Source organism: Ornithodoros turicata, chromosome 8, assembly GCF_037126465.1.
Source record: "Ornithodoros turicata isolate Travis chromosome 8, ASM3712646v1, whole genome shotgun sequence".
Classification (NCBI taxonomy): domain Eukaryota; kingdom Metazoa; phylum Arthropoda; class Arachnida; order Ixodida; family Argasidae; genus Ornithodoros; species Ornithodoros turicata.
Window position 1 is genome coordinate 18217309 of NC_088208.1, and position 19414 is coordinate 18236722.

The following is a 19414-nucleotide window of genomic DNA, read 5'->3' on the forward strand; positions in this document are numbered from 1 at the left end:
TGCAGCAGCGTGTTGTGGGTCTCCCTATTCTAGCAGGCAGAACGCCCTTCTTGAAACGTCATGTCACATGTCTCTTTTCGTCTGCGTGTAGTTATAGCTGACAACACGTTCCTCGAGCGGTCATTGCGTCCTGGGTCGACTTTATGAGGGTTGTGCGGAGGTGGACCCGGAAGCGCCTGCAGAAAACCGATGAGAATCGGCTCACAGCAGAACTGGTGCAAAAACTCTAACTCGCGTCACTTCCCATTATCGGCATGGAAAGCCTTCTTTTTTTGCCTTTTAGAAGAGCAAAGACGCCGAAGGGCAGTTTAAAGCGCGGTTGTTTAAAAAACACAGGGCACAAACACACTGAAAACGTCATCGTCTTTCATCGTCAACACTAAAGACGTTCGTTAATTTATTAGGGCACCGTAATAAATAATAATAATACCAACTTGCCCGGTTCACCACCGTTCCACAAATAATATTTCATGGTCGCTCGTGTGAATACACGGTACATATAGTTTGCGAGATAGAAACTCTTGAAGGCATCCGACATCTGAGAACCGCGAGCCTCATACTTATTGGTTCGCGTATGCACGTGACCTCTCCCGCGAGCCCCCACTATAGAGGGGAGCTGCTCCCTAAGTTTCGTTATACCTGGTGCCGATTTTCCACGCACCCTATTTATTCACCCTATTTGCTGTAAAATTCTGACATCAAATTTAAGTAAATCAAATAATAGCATTTTACATTTACCTGGAACCCAGAACGGCCACGATGTTCCCTGTCCGGACACGGATACCGACCTCCAGAAAACTGAATGCAGGTCTCGTCGAATTCGAAACATTCCGAGTTTTCCCGTTCTGTGTTTAGCATAAGCAGGACATGACTGTATTCATAGCACCTTCGCTGCTTTAGAACAAAAGATATACCACATTGTAGCAGCAGAAACAGGAGCACATATCTCATCGAACAAGGACTCTCCAAGTACCACCCCTCACACACCCAACACACCCTATACACAAAACCATTTTAACAGCCGATACGAGAAAGGCCCACGAAAGCCAGCAAATACTGCACCCCCTACGACGACAGGTCCAGGCAAAAGTTTACGGAACACTGGAGTGGTGCATATAGTTATCTGAGCGACACGGTTGCTGCAAACAGGAGCAGATAGACTTACAAACACGTGACCGGGTACGCGACACACCTCTCAGGAAGAACTCACAATTCGCCGCTAGGGTGTCGCTGAGATCAAGAAATACGTCGCTCTGGTGTTCCGTAAACTTTTGTCGGGACCTGTACGTGTTTGCCGAACTGTGGGGCGCGAGCCCCGGGGCAGTCGTGACCGATTCAGCGGAGGGTCGCGAATAGGCTCAGAAACTATAAAGAAGAGATGTCCATATACCATGCTCTGTCCACTATTCTGCGTGCCAAAAAAAAAAATAAATAAATAAAATAATCTCGTGATGGCAGACCACGAGTTCTACAAAGTAAGCTCGCTTTAGTGGATAGGAACAGCCATCCCTGCTGTCCTCCAACGCCACTTGCGACAACTTGGTTACCCCAACGTCTCCTTGGCCACTCTGCTCGGCCCAGTCTTGCACAAGCAGCGGGCGGTTACGACTGCCCTCTTGAGCTTTCTTCTTGCATCCGGCCTCTCGACCAGCCTCTAAGGCCCCGTTTTGTGTACGTGTGTGTGTATTTTTTTTTCTTATTCTTTTTTTCAGGAATAGCGAGTCGGCCTGTGCCTGACTAACCTTTCCTCCCTTTCTTTTTTGAATAAACATATCCCTCCTCCCTGCTGCCATGTGTTTATGTTGCGTTTGACGATGGTTTCTAGCCCGGCTTACTACATGTGACGATATCAACTGCCAAAATAAAATTCAGCGTCGGTTCTGCGTATTACTGCGTATGCCCTAAAATAATAAAAAAAAAAGCTTGTGGCATCGCGAAAGCAAGCGAGAGGGGGTCGCGATGTGATATTTTGTAGTCATAATGGGTCGCAAGGTAGCAAAGTTTGGGAATCACTGCCCTACGAGCCGTTTTATGACAGTCATGCAGTTTTCCAAAGTGTCACAAAAGTGTGTTCGCATTCCTCGATTCAGGGGAAGGGTACACTGTTAAAACAGAACTTCACCACATAGCACGCTCCTAGCCAACCATCATACCGAATGATATCATCCTGCGTCATGATTTGTTCAAAACAGGGGGGGAGGAGCCTATCTGGGACAAGATAATCTGTCCCAGATAGGCGCCTCCTCCCATTTTCAACAAATCGATGCACAGAATGATATCATTCGGAATGATGGTTGGCTAGGAGCGTGCTATCTGGTGAAGTTCTGTTTTAACAGTGTATAATTCCCCGTAATGGTTGGCCAATCTTTATGGAGGTAAGAACTCATATCTGCAGGTATTTAGTCACGCGTGTAAAAGGTGTAATATTGTTCTACGTTTCGTAATTCTATTTACAATTTATTGATCAACACTTCTTATTCATAACGTGTGCAGCGCTAATGCGAAAACGCTTTTTTTTTTATACAGGCGAGTAGACGCCTCCATCCAGATATCTCTAACCATTGTTCTGTCATTTGAAGAATTCAGCACCCAATCAGACGACTACGCGGAGATACACATAGCGTTCTGCTCTACACTCTTACAAATGAACTTCACCACATACCAAGCTCCTAGCCAACCATCATCCCGAATGGCAACGTTTTCGCCCCTGATTTGTTGAAAAACGGGAGGCGTAGCCTATTTTGTAGCCATAATACCGTACATAGTAGATACATAATAGGCTCCTCCTCCCTTTATCAACCAATCAGGAGCGAGAACGTTGTCATTGGGGATGATGGTTGGCTAGCTGCTCGTGCTATATGTGGTGAAGATCCTATCAGATCCTAGAAGATCCCCGATCCTATCAGATTCATCTATACAAAAGGTGTCGAGTTGAAATCGCCAACAAGTTAAAACCGCCGTTTGGAGCCGACACATCCGGCGGGCTAGCTTGGTAGAGTTCATAGCCTCTTTAACGGTGTACAGTGCAGAATGATTGCTCTGAGACTGCCTGATTTTTGGCCGTGACCCGTGGAACCGAAGAACTCGACCAAATCGGACGTATTCCAGAGTTTGCAGTCAGATATGTACATCGCGAAATTTGCCGCAGCGATTGCCGCGGTGAGTTCCATTGATTTCTTGATTGATATTCAGTCCAGTCTTCCTTTTTCTCTCTTTCCCTTTCTTCTACTAATAGGCCTTTCGAAGCTACGCTTCCTTCCAGCTTGCCAAACTGCCGCATGCGCAGCCGCTAACGACGTTTGCGATGACCCTCCTTCGCACGCTCCTCTTAGCAAACGCACGAGCGTGAGAACGCCAGTCAACATATTCCGCGTGCCCCGCACCCCCACGCCCTCGAAAAACAGCACACACACACTGACCGTAACAGGATCTCTTTCACGACCGGACGTGACGTCATATGACGTACGCGCAGGTGCGGAAGGAGGAAGCGCATCTTCTGCTATCAGTGGAGGTCTGTCGTCTGCTTGCCATTGAGAATGCGGCTGCAATGAAACGGTGCTTGCGGATGCTGCGGGACGTTCTCGCTCCACGGCGGTGATGTGTTGCTCCTGGCGGTGCCTCGGCGTTGTTCAATGCGGTGAAAGAAGGACGGTGTGTGGTGTTTCTGGCGTGATTTTCGTGCTGGTCTGACAGTGTTCTTGATTCGGCATTTTTTCGGTAAGTGGTTCCTTCTGCGTGCTTCGAGGATTTTCACACGCCCTTGGTGTGAAAACTGTATTCCGCGACTCTGTCGATGCTTTCCAAAAACGGGGATTTCGTGTGCTATATACGATAAGCTGTCACTGGTACTATATTACGATGCGCGATAGAGTATTAATGCAGAGCATTAATGCGAAGGCCAAACGTGCAACAAAGACTGCTTTCATTCTTCACTCGTTCAAAAGGCGTCTTCAGGCTGAATGGAACGCAATCGTTATGCGATCAGTACACGCATTCGGATGGATGGATGAATGAATGAATGAATGACAAACATTCTTCTATAAGCAGGATAAATCCCATATCTAAGGAGATTGATAACGTCGATGGAAGTGACAGATTCTTCATATAATCTATCCGTTACGCTGGTTTGCACTGGTATGCAGGCAGAATATTATCGAATATTTTATGTTGTAGTTGCAGTGAATTTTAGAGACCACTTTTCGGCCATTACCTTTGATTGGGACAAAAACACTGGCTCCATGAACATCTGAAGATCTTTAAAAAACTAACAATCTTTATTTGTATACTATTTATGGTTCAAACAATCAAATGTTAGAGAATGCCTCTGTCTCAAGCAATGAGGGATGTCTCAAGCGATGTCTTGCCTGGTCCAGGCGAAACATTATTTATGGGTGTCACATAACTGTGCCACAATAGCCGCCACGCATTAGGTTACGGAGTAGTTGTTTCCGACGCCCTTCAGGTAAAAATGTACTTTTCTGTCACAGGGCTTTTCTGTGTAGTTTGCACAGCACTGTAGAAAAGGTCTTCTGGAGCACTCTTCGAAATTGTCTATTCTACAAAAACATTATCTCATGAAGGAATACATACTATGTAAAACCTTATTTCAGGTGGATTTTATCATAGCACCTTTTCCAACACTGTTTTTGCGCCTTTAATTAGTTAGTTACTAAATTAGTTAAATAAAGTAAACCTTAGAACTTTCAGCAACCCACCGTGGGTGCCATACCTGCTCCATTGTAAGAGCTGTATAGCTATTAGATACTCACAGCAATCAAAACAAATCACAACGCGCCTTTCACTTATGTGCGTACAGAGTAAGTACTAGATGTATCTTTGCAAAGACATTGCTAAAATTATTTGAGAAATATTACTGCATAGCCGCTTTGTCAGTCTTCCCTTTGTTGGGCCGTTTACTTGTAGGATGATAGTGATTGTCACAAGAAGGCGTACGCCCCGCGTTGACCACAAATCAAAAGTGATAACGGTATCACCTTGTGCACGCCAGTGAAGTTCTGCAGAACTTCACCACACTGTGGTGGTGGTGGTGGTGGTGGTGATAGGGCTTGCCGTTGTCGGCCTCACGCATGTGGGCAACGTCATGACTGATGCCCTGGGGGAATGTGCGTCCTGGGCCGACTTCTAAGACCACACTGTACCGTGCGACACAACGATCTCAGGGCCAATCAGCATTCAGAATTATATCAATCGCTTTCCTGATTTGCTGAGGGCGAGGGGCGAACACCCACTTTCTAGAAGCTTTGCGCACCAAGTGACACGCTGAAGGCCAATCACTGCACATGATGATAGCCGTTAACACTCCTTTTTCAACAATCAGAAGCACGATATACCATTCTGAGCGCTGATTAGCCATGAGCATGTATACTGAGAAGGTTTGTTTTACACTGTATCCACTACACTCTTAAAAATGAACTTCACCGCATAGCACGCTCTTAGCCAACCATCATCTCGAATGATATCGTTATCTGCCCTGATTTGATGGAAACGGGAGGCGTACGCCTTTTTTGTGACACTTATGCTGGTCATAATTGTCACAGAAAAGGCGTACGCCTCCCGTTTTCAACAAATCAGGGCAGATAACGATATCATTCGAGATGATGGTTGGCTAAGAGCGTGCTACGCGGTGAAGTTCATTTTTAAGAGTGTACAGTGAGATATTGTGTGAGCCAGACGGAAATGAGATGGATACACTACAAAAAAAAAAAAAAAGAAAAAAAAAACAGAACATGCTGCACAAACGCTCAGTGTCGTAACTGTTCGTTCAGGATGTCCTAATTCTCTTAATGTCATAGTCGTACATCTTTGTGTCTCGTATGACATTAGTCCAAACTTATACACAGTAAGACGTGTACATGGTGATTTTATTACATTTATTGCATTATGCTATTACACATGGCATTCTCGAGCAAACATAGAAAAGCCCCCCAAAAAACTCCCTGTGCCACGAAGACTTCCGGTCCTTCGGCGACTAAGGACGCTCGGAACTAGCCGATACAGAATTATATCTTTCACTTTCCTGATCTCCTGAAAACGGGAGCCGTACGCCTTTTGGGACAATTTCAATTGCCACAAAAAGGCGTATTCGACTCCCCTCTCTTCAAATCAGAAGCGATAACTGTATCAATCGGCGCAGTGGTTGGCGCAGGGTGTGAACCCGGATGTCGTTTTGGCACCAAAGAGGTGAACACGGCCTGTATATCAAGACGCATACACCCGATTTTCGACACATCGGGGTAGAGAACGTTATCATTCTGAATCATCATTATCATTCAGAGTTCGTTATGTGGCAGATATGCACTGAAGACCCAAGTTATGCATGCATACATGTGCATACATACACATAGAACGTCATAAATGCACTGTATTCACATTTCACCGAACGAATACAGAAGTCGCTGCGGAAACTTGTTGGTTGACGTCTACTCCGGTTCAGATCAGACGACAAGTCCGCATGAACGGTAACTCCCCGCAGAGTCCGCAATGAGCTGTCCCCAAGCACTTGTACAATACAGAGAAAGAGAGGGAGAGAAAAAAAAAACAGGCATCGAAACGAAGCCCAATGTTTTATAATCGACCCGATCAACGACAACTTTACTACGAGATGGTGAATGGGGAGTTTACTCTACCACATTGCTGGTGGTATCGACCCGAAGAGTGCAACCACAAAATATTTTCATGCAGTTCAAAGTATAGGCGAAACGAGGAGGACGTACTCGGTACGATGGCATCACACTCCCACTTAGTGTGTGGTAGTATTCAAATACAACATCGTAGGAGTACAATGAGTGTCGCACTCCCAGCCTTTTCTTTTTCTCCTGTTTATTTTTTGTGGCGGGATGCTATTTGCCCGATCCCGAGCGCGATTACGGTCAAGTTCACCGACGAGGAAGTTCCCCGGAAAATCTCGTTCCGTGTCACCCAGGTGTAGCATGCGGAATCCGCGGTGCCCACGTTTTGCCGGTGGACCCACACATTTCGTGGCGACGTTGGGATCGACCGTCTCCGGGTGCATGGAGCGGGCAATACAATATGAAAATAATGCCATTGTTAAAGAAAAGCAAGACAAGAAAAAACGGTTTCCAATGTTCCAAACGTGCATTTTTGCGCCTATAATGCAACTGCGATAATTAAAGCTTGAAAGTGTGAAACACGTGCAAGACTTTGCACTAGAAAACACTACTTAATTGAACTACAGTATGTATGTATTTATGGTTAAAGGAAATTTTATTAAACTCAAGAACGGAATAAGAACTGCTACTTCACACGTTAGTTGACATACACCCTACATACACATCACCATAGATACATCATCATACCTAGATGTATTTATTATTCGTTATTTACAGATGTACGTACTCCTCGGCGCGAGCGCGTTTGCACTACGGAATAATTAGTACAAAAACAATATAATTATACCTATACATTATTAAACATAAAATAAACATACGACGATTCATAACATCCCAAAATTTATTGTGAGCAGGATGAGGGTGTCGTAGTATAGGCCTACACTTGCTCGGGTGATGATGAGTAGCCTGAATAAATGTAGACTGCTGCAGAAAAGTCTTGTTCACAATGAATTTTTCGATGTTTCGAACCACTGCAAGTTTTTTTTTAAATTAATTATTCGGTCGTTTGATATTGTTTCTGTCTTTCTTACACATATAAATGTAATTTAAGCATACATTAACTTCGCTGCACCTGCCGCACATTTGGAACATCAGCCTGTGTCGTTGTATCCGGGTCTGTGTTTGAATTATTCGCCGTACGTGCTCCCTATCCAATGATAGGATTTCTCTTTGATATCAATCCATATTTTTTACGGTAGTTTCAACCGTCATCGATGCTCATAGCAGTTTACAGTTTATGATTGAAACGTTACGACAGCTTCCTATAATTTAGCTACAATATACACAGTTTTACGCAAGATAATGCGCTGTATTTCGGCTGCTCCGTTAAAGAATAACGCAGGAACGACAGTCACCGGAACTTTCGTGATCGATACGCATCTATATGGGTGCTTGAAAATCATGTGATAAAGCTTTAGCTTCCATATTTGTCTCAGTAAATTACGAAAAATATAAAACCGCTCTCTCCTATTTAAATTGTTAATATCCTATCAGGTTAATGTAGTACATTTTCTTATTATTCTATTCTCCTATTCTATTCTATTATTCTCCTATTTAAATTGTTAATATCCTATCAGGTTAATGTAGTAAATTTTCTTTATACAATATCCTATGCTGCCCTTTTCTTTGCTATTGGTGCATCAGTGACACGTTCCAACTAAAATTGATTCTAGAAGCCATATTTACAAGAAGTACGATGACAAAAGCGCGTATGCTCTGCTTCGAAGTTGTAAAAACGCAACAAAAAAAATATCGTAACGAAGCTTGTACTGCTATACGATGCTATACACAAATCCCCTCATGCCAAGAATTTTAGAAAAATGCATTTCAAATAGCCTGCCTCTCTTGCTTTGACAAATAATTAAGTCGGTCAATAACTTGTTGCTCTTCTAGTCAATGTACTGAAACAAAGATGAGAAACACCGTGAAAGCAGGTATGCATTGTCGTGAATCGAAAAATGGTATCAAGAGAAAGAGACAAACGAAGAGTAATTAAAGTATCCAGTAAAAAATACGAAAAAAATATTTTAAACAGAGTACAACTACTTTACAGAGAAAATACAGAATTAGATACTAAAATACCAAAAGTAAGTAAACAAAAGTACACGTATTTAAGCATAGTAGCTTGCGTACGCTACCTTTCTTTTGCCATGTCGTGCCTGCGCTGCACTGTTTTTCTTTCTTTTTTTCTCCCTTACTTTTTCCTTTTCTTTCTTTGTTTTCCTTTTTCTTTTTGTTTATTTAGAGTTTCTTTCTTTTTTTAATAGCAAGCCGGCATTAGCCTGGCTGACATTTCCGTTTTCCTTTCTTTTCATTCTATTAAACATATTCCACCCCCCTCCCCTCCAAGATAGATGCGAGCATGCCGCATGCACACGACACGAAGCTGTATAGGCCATCAGAAACGGTAGAAACAGCATTTTTCTACCAAGCTTTCAGATCCGTACTTTCAATGTCAATAAACCATCTGGACTCTCTTCCTCTCGCCGTATCAAAATTGCTTTATCTGTGGCCAAATTCAGCCCACCAATGCTCTGCCTTAAAGATAACTTTTGGACACCGTATATGACTTCGGGCCTCACTGTGTGGCAACTCAATATTCAATTTCATCATATTAACCGCCAGCAATGGGATATAGAGCATCGCCCCTGGCGGCATGGAGCATGGCCCCTGTAACCTGCCTACGATTTGTTCACAAAGAAATGGACCAAGTGAAAATCCCCACGTTGCTTAACGAACTGAACTCTCGCCCCCCCCCCCCTCTCAGAAAATTGCTTGGTCCCTGGCGACATCCAGCCCGCCAACGCTCTGCCCTCAAAGCTCTTTTCACCTTTCTGGATACCATACAGGACTTCGCTCCTTATTGTGAAGGGGCTCATTATTTCATTCCCCGCATCACCACCAGCAATGGGGGTAGAGCATCGCCCCCTGGCGATGAAATTCCCAGTTCATCATCTCGCAATAAAGTTGTTGTTGTTGTCCCACGTGAATGTTTAACGCCTATAGTGCGTTCTCCAACATACATAGTCTGCACCTCCGGAACCCTCTTTCTAGTCATTCTACGTTCGCTACCAACCCTGTACTTATTGTGGGCAACGCCGTGCCTATAAACAGGATCTCCCATAACGAAATTCTTTCCCCAGACCACAGGAGTACACTGTTCAATTAATGTAATACGACGCATTCAATTTCTTGCAAAGAATGCATCCCGCCGTCCGGGTCAGATCACATCAATTCATCTCCGGCGTTAGCGAAGCGTTGCCGAGTAGCGCGCGGCCGAGTGGATGCGCTGCCGACCTTTGTGTATGAGAAACAAAAGCGGGAAACAGGTTCTCTTCGGGCGGGAAATGCACGCATAGGTTATTACTTATTATATACGTTAGAATAGAAGCAGGGATGGCCCATAAAAGTATGGAACGGCGAAAGTGTGCCTGTATGTCATGGATGCCGCAGCACGCGCTGCGGGACATTGTGCGAGTTCCGTAAACAAGAGCCTTCGCGTTGTTACGGGGGTTTGTAACGCTGGGGGTATTGTTATAAAAAAATTTAAGTAGAAGGCATGGAGGTAAGAAACTAAGGAGATGCTCTAAGCGCCTCTCCCAATGCAAGCGAGCGTGCTGTGACCCGCGCATGGCATTGTGGTTAGTTGCCCACACACGTGACCCATAAACGTCACGGCAAGACGTCATAAAACATGGCGTCCTCCATGTCCGCGGCGTACCTTACCTGAATACAGAGACGAGCTGCGGCCGAATAACTTGTTTCCGATTTCATAACACCTTTGGAATTAGAAGTTATCACACCCGTTGAAACACAAGATAGATCATCTCAGTGTGGAAGCAATGGATCACTAAATCGCTAGAAGACGTACGTACGTACGTCATCGTGACATTGCCTGGCTTCTCTTCTGTTTTTCTCAACTTTTGCTGTGATTTATCACGCGGCAAATGTTGAAACAACCCATAACCTCAAAATATTGTGCGAATGGACTCCTTGAAGGTAAGACATTTGCTGAAGATGAGGTTTGCTAAACTTCCAAGCCTCCGCGCAGACCGCCATAACGCTGAAACATGTGTGGATCACGTGACCGGGCAACTAGATGGGCGTCGTATTGCCAGGAGCGACCGCTAGAGGGGTCCCACGGCCTTCCGATCTTATAGCCCTCTCCTTAGTTTCTTTCCTCCATGGTAGAAGGTACTAAGACGACGTCATGCACTGTAAAAACTGAGGTGGTGGTGGTGGTGGTGATGGTGAAAGATCTCGTCGTCGTCGTCGGCCTCACAGAGGTGGGCAACGTCAAGGCTGCCGCCCTGGTAGAATGTGCGTGATTGTTGTAATTGTGCGTGACATCTGCGTCACGTAATTCATTGGTGTAAGGACGTAATTCATTGGTGGAAATGAGAGTGGAAGAGAGTCCTGTTTGCGCTTCACCGCGACCAGCCGCGACAAAAATATGGAAACCGAAACCAATTAATTACTGCAACAAATGACCCGCTTCGGTGGGAGATTTTTCTCTAAAAGGTGTTCACTGAAGGTCCATTTTAACGCCGACGGCGCCCTGCTTTAGAAGTTGTGTTTTTTCACGAAACTCATTAAAATTTTTATTTAAATAATGAGCGTCTCCAACTAATGAACACGTTGTTCAGGTTGTAGGCGGGATCGGACAGATACTTGTAAAAAAGAAGGTTATTCGATTGGTGTACCGGTTCGCGAATAATTTAGCCCGGGGATATGACTGAGACACACTGTATACAGCGTGTTTGCCCTAACGTGTCCAGAAATTTTATATAAAGCGAGCGATAAAAGAAAAACGAGCGCTGCTTTTCAGCTACTTGACTAAGGAACAGGTGAAGCAGTACCTGTTTCTTATTCAGGTAGCAGAAAAATCCCACTTGCTTTTCTTTTATCGCTCGTTATAAATATAATTTCTCAACACGTTAGAGCAAGCACCCTGTATACGCGCCTAATGAAATGCTATGGTGCATGCACGTATAATCGCGGAAGCATGGGGCACATTGCGACAGTTTTCGCTACCTAACCGCTATTTTTAACACACTTTTCTGTACTCGAAAATTGATATAACGTACGTCATTTCTATATAGTAACAAAAAAGCAGGTTCACATCATCTGTCAATCGCAGAATAGTTTATTACCTCGGTTGGTCTAGACCTTAAATTCCATCCTCACAGGTGAACATATCCTAACGATAAAAGCTACACGTATTTCCCAACTAAACGCGTGAAACGATGTAACGATTTCGTAACAGTAATTCAGCAACAAGGGCGTTATGATACCGTTATCGTTCCTTCCGAAAATTGCGCAGCTACCTCGAGTTTCAAACGACGTCGATAGCGTATCGATCATCCATACGGATAGCAGAAGACACGATCTCAGGCGTCGCTGGATTGGCAATAACATACATGTTACTTCCGCTACTGTATATAGTTCACTGTTGATAATGCATTGAGATTGAGCACTTCTTCCGTTTGACCCATGAACACACCAAGAGGGGCTCAAAAGGGGCTGTGGGCGGCACTCCGGTAGGGTAAGGTGATCTATCTTGAAGACAGTTGAACTATTTTGTTAATAGGAGTCAGAAGAATCGCCTAAATTGAACCACAATTCGTTAACTGAATCCCCAAACCTTTGAGAAATGATCCACATATTATTGTGGTGCTAAACCAGATATTTATTTCGTACGAGCCCAAAAATGACAGGCTACATATTTTCATCAACTTACCCCGCCGTATGGGTAACTTCAGGACATCAAAGAAGTTAATGCCGGATTTAAATTTTGTCTTGTGTTTGGGCCAGCCGAAACGGTCGGCCACGAGGAATGCACATGAAAACACAGGGCAGTGACACAGCATCGTAACGGCGATGTCATATATTATTAGCCGAGGAACAGAAGTGAGCAAACTGGAAGCCCGAATGCTCGCGAAAGTTACAGATGGGACAAAAAAAGGCCCTTCTTACCTCGACCACATCTGCAAAACAATGTCTCACGTTTTTCTAAAAAGCCACGTGCAGAACATCAACACGTTACTTCAAAGCCCAGACAACGACTGTGCTCAACCTGGTGTCACAGAAGAGCAAAAATAATTGCCAAGAAAATGCCACGCGAAAAACCCAAACTGCCCTCAACTTGCCCCCGTCTTCAAGTAGCCTCACTTTACCCTATGCTTTTGCGCTCATGGACGCAGTTCGGAATGACTGGATCCGGGTGTATAACGATATCGTCCGGAATGCTGATTGCCTAGAACATATTATTCGATAAAGTTATTTTCTTTTTAGAGTGTATATTGCACGGTGCAGTGAACCAATGCGCTCTTTGGATCAGCTATCCAGCTGTCCATTTCGTGTTCATCCGCATGGTTGACACACGGGGGCGACGGAAGATCAGGAACAGCCGCAAGACCGCAGGGGACGCTTTTGTGTTCCTTCTCTTTCTCTACAGGCTCCGCCTCCCGTTTTCAACAAATCAGGGGAGAGAACGTTGTCATTCGGGATGATGGTTGGCTAGGAGCGTGCTATGAGGTGAAGTTCATTTTTAAGAGTGTACCCCACTAGTTCACAGCGCTCGCGGCGCATTCGTCATCATTCATGATAAGAGCACGCTATCTCACCCACGGAACGACAGAACCGCCAGCGCTGTTTACCAGTCGCTTTGATAAGGAATATTAAAGCATCTCTTGCGGCTCTTCCTAATCTTCCGTCGCCCCCGTGCGTGAACCAGGCGGATGAACACGAAATTGACAGCCGGATAGCTGATCCAAAAAGCGCGTCGGTGCACTTCTTCGCGCAAGAAATATGTAAACCGAAACCGTTTAATTACTCGGAAAAATGACTAAGTGTCCATGAGGGTTTTTTTCTTGCAATATTTTTCGCTGAACGTCCCGATGCGTAAAACAGAGGTTCCGTAAGCGTAAAATTGTAAAATTTAAAAGGTAGGATGTTTATTTAATCAGTGAGCGTATGCAAATGAGCCGCTCACTACTCAGTTCATAGCCGATGTCCCAAGGATCTTTACCAAGAAGAAATTTCTTCGATAGCGCCACCTGTCCACGAATTATCCAGCCGGGGGATTTCGGTGGGACACCCGGTATACGGAACAAAAACAAATCGTTTGTTTACAAAAGCTTATTTTTTTAGACGTAAAAAAATATCGCCATTTCCGTTTAACGTCATCATGCAACACTATAATGCGCTGAGCTTGTCGTGACTCGAGAAATCAGCACAATGTCACCATGTCAGCCAGCCTGAGTCGCCCACGGTCCCATGCCAACAAGTAGGGCCTTCAAAGATCACCTGGGTGTTCCGAGTAACTTGGGGACACGGACGCTTTTTAACGGATACGCTCTTCTCCTGTTGTGGATGCTCTCCTCTGGGGTACATCACGGCGCAAGAGGAAAACACGAACGCTCTCTTTTCCTGATGTCTCCCGTTGAGCAACGTGACTCACTTCAAAACGATTAGCGGATGACGGCCATTGCGTGCTTCAACAGGATCCACAGAGCAACCGGACTTCCTGGACATAGCCCTTCTTTTGTATCCGAGTCATAAAACCTCGAATGATGCTTCAACTCTCATTGAAAGAAGAACGCGTCTTGATCTTGTATCTACATGGATCTGCAGACGACGGCGGCCAGCGATGGTGGAACATTACCCATACCATGTATTCACACGAGCGACATTCCCAAAGAAGCGGAAGATGCGAAAAGCGTCATAGCTTTCTACTGTCACGTGAGCGCATGCGCTCAACGTCGTGTCTTCACGTACAACTGCTAACCGTGGGGAGTATCCTGCTACACAGCCACAAGATATTCCGTAGCAGACGACAGGAAAACACGCTGACGGTGTCGTCTGCTAAGTGTCGTCTGCTAAGTGCGCAGTTCGTCACTCCCGATATTGCGCACCGTGTGAATGCTCAACATAACACGGGTCGGAACTTCGGCTCTGTGTGGCAGTGTTTTCGCTTTTTCTTCTACTAGAATATTCCGTGGGGATGTCGCTCGTGTGAATACACGGATATGGTTGCCGTGCTGTACGGCTGTGCTTGCGTTATGTCAAGGATTGCGCTTCAGGCGTGGAGTCAATATCTTGAACACACAGACTTGTGTAGTGAGAGGCACCATTTCTTATAGGTATACAGTGCTGGACAAAAGTTTACCGAACATGCTCTGGTGCATTCATTCCTCAGAGTGACGCGTCAGCAGCGAATGGGGCCGTACGAATTTACAGACATGCGCGTTAGGTAACCCAGTCACCTGCTCTGCAAGTCCTTACGGTACCACAGGCCGCTAGCGTGTCAATCTGAGGGAGGACCGCGCTTGAGAATGTTCCGTAAACTTTTGCCCAACTCTGGGCAATATGATTTTATTCATGCGTGTAGGTATAGACGCAATTACATTCTGCATGAAAAGGTCCCATAATTAGAAGGTAGTACGGGGACCTCAAAATCATAACGCAGATAATGGAACGGCTCATCTAGAGGTAGTGTTCAGTTATGATACAGTTATGAAAAATTACAACAGATTTACTTATTACTTGTAGTAGAGTAAGCGTTTGGGCTGGTTGGTTCATATTGAATGGTCCTTGTCCTTTTATCCTCTGTCCTTGTCCTACCCAGCACTGGGGGTTTTTAATTGTTTTTAATTCAATTACTTATTACTTACTTACAAATTTACTTATTTATTATTTGGTGGCACGTGGGACAAAATTTTATATACACTAGCATAATACAAGTAGTACTATACTAACACCACTATTATATACATATATATATATAAATACGTAAGATAATGCTAATAATCAAAGTGATTTAAGACAGAACAGACAAGGATATCAACCGTACACAGTACATGGAAAACACTCACTGCGATGACACATCAACAAGTGAACAGAGAAGACGACGAAGCAAGTAACAACGACAACAACAACAGATAAATTGATGGGTATGAATAAGAAAACGCTAAGAGCGCAGAAAAGATCCCATCCTACAGTTGGCAATACGATTACCACGGACTTGGTTAAAGGGATGGTGACGCTTCAATAACTGAGGTGCATTGCATCAAACACGCATCGTACTACACGTGAGAATGCGGATGAAAAAAAAAAAAAAAAAGACGGGTTTCCTACGTGGCGCACTTGGCGACATACGGGCTCTTGAAAAGGCTTCCACGCCGACCTATGACGTCAGAGGTGCGAGAGTCTCAGCCATTCCTATTGGTTGACCTCTCCGTGGCAGTGAGGGCGACAGGTGATTTACAAAAGAAGAGCGGCTGTTGCAGCTACACCGCATGAAAAGCTCACGGTGGATGAGTCGACTGGAACATCCTTACTTAAAAATAAATAAACAAATAAATGTACTCCTAAGAAGTATTAGTCGAGTACGAGGGAAGAAGTAAAATAACCGGCAACGAGAGGTAAAACCCACACCATGAGAAGGTAGCAGATCTCGAGATCTCAATTTTAGATGAGGCACATGAATGAAAGCATCTACGGTCAACGGAATGACAGCGGTGTTGCACTAGTTATGCTTTAAATTTTCCTCCGCTCGTGGTTCATTCGTGTTTGGCGTGTGCGTGAGAGCTGTGGCGTCACTACACTCTTAAAAATGAACTTCACCACATACCACGCTCCCAGCCAACCATCATCCCGGATGATATCGTTCCCTTCTTTGATTTGTTGAAAACGGGAGGCGTACGCCTTTTTGTGACACTTATGCAGAAATGTTAATTGTCACAAAAAGGCGTACGCCTCCCGTTTTCCACAAATCATGTGAGAGAACGATGTCAATCGGGATGATGGTTGGCTTGGAGCGTGCTGTGTGGGGAAGTTCATTTTTAAGAGTGTAGGGTACGCGTCACCTGGTGCGGGAGCTCTTTGCGTCACCCCGCCCGCATACAATGGATCATTTTCAGGATCTCAGGGATCCCTTTTCGGGAATATCATACCGCAGGCGGAAAAAGATCACGTGCTTGCAGAGGGCTCCTCGTCACCGCAGATGTGGAGAGGTCCTGGTGCGGCGCGTCACCCCCTTCGTCGCGTCAACCGATGCGCACCGCCACCCCCGCACCCCCTAGTGACACCACTGAGTGAATGTAACCCGCTCGTTCGCTCTTTATGGATTCGGATATGGATGGATCCGCCTAGTCGTGCTTTATGGCGGACTTCTCGGTGTCAAACTTTTTAGAAGAGGCAAATATTGCCAGATTTTAAATCGGTTCAATGAACGAATGCGGAATTTAATGTAGTCTACATGTAGATGAACAATTCTACCCCAAGAGGGCTTGCTATGCACGTCCTCCAGATCATGTGAACTATCCAGAATTCAAAAAGTGCCGCTTCAAAGACTAGTACAGCCCTATAGACCGGCGACTAAGGACACGGCACTCGAGGAAAAAGGCGCGTGGAACCACAAGCGAGACACTCAATGATTCCATACAGGCTATGCTCAAGTCTCCAATGTGCACGAAGACCTGCACGAAGAGCCCGAAGGCAACCTCGCTTCCAGTGTCCGGGCCACTGAACGCTAAGCGGCGACGGCGAATCCCCACATGAAAATTAATTTCCGTAATCAGCAAAGCCAACTGGTTATGTCGCTTTTCCTCCTCCATTTCAGATTAGTGTCCGGTGGCCAGCAGCATTTGCTGGGTATCTTTGTACAATAAGAAATGAGAACACCATGATCGTAATAACCAGCCCTCAAGAAATGAGAACACCGTGATCGTATTAACCAGCCCCTGGAGACTGTCCCTCGAAACGTCTGGAACAGATGGTGTCTTGGGCTGGGCCGAAGTGTTCTTTGGATTCCTTGTGCGCCGCACCCGCGGGTTTCCCAGAGATCACGATAATTTAGGCAGGTACGTGTTTATGTCCTCTTCCGTGTAGGTTTTGCAGAAGGCCAAATTATATGGTACCCGTAAGAATTCTTTTCTTCGTAAGAAGTGCATTCATACAGCCATTGTCAAACTAAATGACGGCTTGGAGACGATGACCAGCCGGACCGTCACGCGCAGTGGATCCCTATAATAGCATGCATTGCAGCAATGATCTCCGGGAGATCACCTGTCCAGGCTATAACGGGAGCGCCCTCTGCTTCCCTTCTCGCCAATTGAGCGTGCAAGAAAGGGTGCTAGCGCTCTCAATGAAGACAGAGTAACATTTCGATCCAGAAACAGAGTATATAGGGCTAGGAACTCGTCAGTTTAATAAGGTGGCAAGCACACTTATGAAACTTGTCGTGGGGATCGCGGTCCCTTTCACATTTTCATGGTTAGCTGTTCGATTTGTACATTAAACAAGCATACATCTTCTGATTTCGGTTTCGAGACTACCATCTCCATTTTTTTTCTTTTAAAATCAATCAATCGGTTTTGAACCTCGAAGCAAGTGTGACTATACGAGCGGCGTGCAAACGTGGATGGATGGAGAGGACATCAGGAAGGAATAAGACAAAGAGGAGGCTAATACGCGTCATGGGCCGACTTCAGGGGGAAGCGTACAGACTGTCATCTGCAAATTCTACAGGAAAACCCAGGGGAAACCTCAGGCATCACAGGCGGTCCTCGGAATCGACCCCATGAAGCCATCGTGGTCATGGTCACGGTCTCCACATTTTTAAATACACGTAATCTATCCTAAACTGGCCTGACCTAACCTAAGGTAATCTGACATTTCGGCGATGGCGCGATACCACAAATACCTCCTCTTCGCTAATCTTCTTTCGCGAAGAAGGCCGTATGTGCAAGAGAAGAGCGGACTGCTTGCGAAGCACCTAGATTCCAACAACTCTTCCCCATCAGAAACAAACACACATTCCTGGTTACCGAGCCATACGCATACGAAATAGAGTCAGCGCGTCCCTGAAGGTGCCGCCCATTCATGGTCCACTGCCTGAGAAGAAGAGCACCCTGTTCTCCGCGTCCATGCAGTGCCGGAGACGACACCGTGGGGTTGAGCTGTGCACTGTTCCGTTTAAAGTGCGTTAGTCGCGCCTCAGCAGAGCGGCAAAAGATGTCGTCTCGTGTCGCCGTATATTGACGGACCGCTAAGGTGTTTGCGTTCTTCACACTTGATCTGGGCACGACTGCGAAGAGAGGGACAAGTTAATGTCCTGTGTCTGTTTTCTTTTGTCTGTCAGCAACATCGTATGTGACGGTTTCATAATAATGCGTTGCGTAGGAACGCTTGTACTCAAATCTAAAAAATGCAAAGTTATGCGGCAACCTTTAAAGAGACGCCATTCACCTTGTCCAAAGTACTTGTCCCATGGAGCTCTCGTGCGCATCAGTGCCGGTGTCTTCGCTTCCTTTTTGCTTTCGTGCAGGCTACTGGCCTCCTCAAAGCGCTCTAACAGAACTCCGACATGTCGTCGCTTCGTGCTCACCATTAGTTCACCCTCTCATATTAACGTCTGTGAAGTGCACGCGAAAACGCCCCATGTCATCATCACTTCTCCATCATTTATTGTTGTTGTTGGTTAAAGAAACACTCAGACTCCAAAAACAGAACTTCACCGCATAGCACGCTCTATGCCAACCATTGCCACGAATGATAGAGTTATCGAATGGTAGGGAACGTTAAGTAGCGGCTCTGCTCAACGAGCTCGGTGTACTCCGTCCTTCGTACTCCGGTGCCTCTGTACTATTTAGGCAGGCTTTCTTTTTATGTGGTGACGTTCTCCTGTTCACGGCGAGCTTTTTCACAAGCACTACCACCACCACCATCACCCGTTTTACGAGTGTAATTACTGCTTTGGT

The 19414-nt window shown here is 45.4% G+C and overlaps 1 protein-coding gene across 1 annotated transcript in view; it reads left to right on the top strand.

The window, feature by feature from the left end:
• Nucleotides 1-3548: 3548 nt before the first annotated feature.
• Nucleotides 3549-19414, top strand: part of LOC135366592 (uncharacterized) — a 48891-nt gene continuing 33025 nt past the window's right edge. Inside the window, exon 1 of the mRNA XM_064599367.1 lies at nt 3549-3717. The gene's annotated coding sequence lies outside the window, so the exon portion shown is untranslated. The remainder of the gene's footprint in view (nt 3718-19414) is intronic.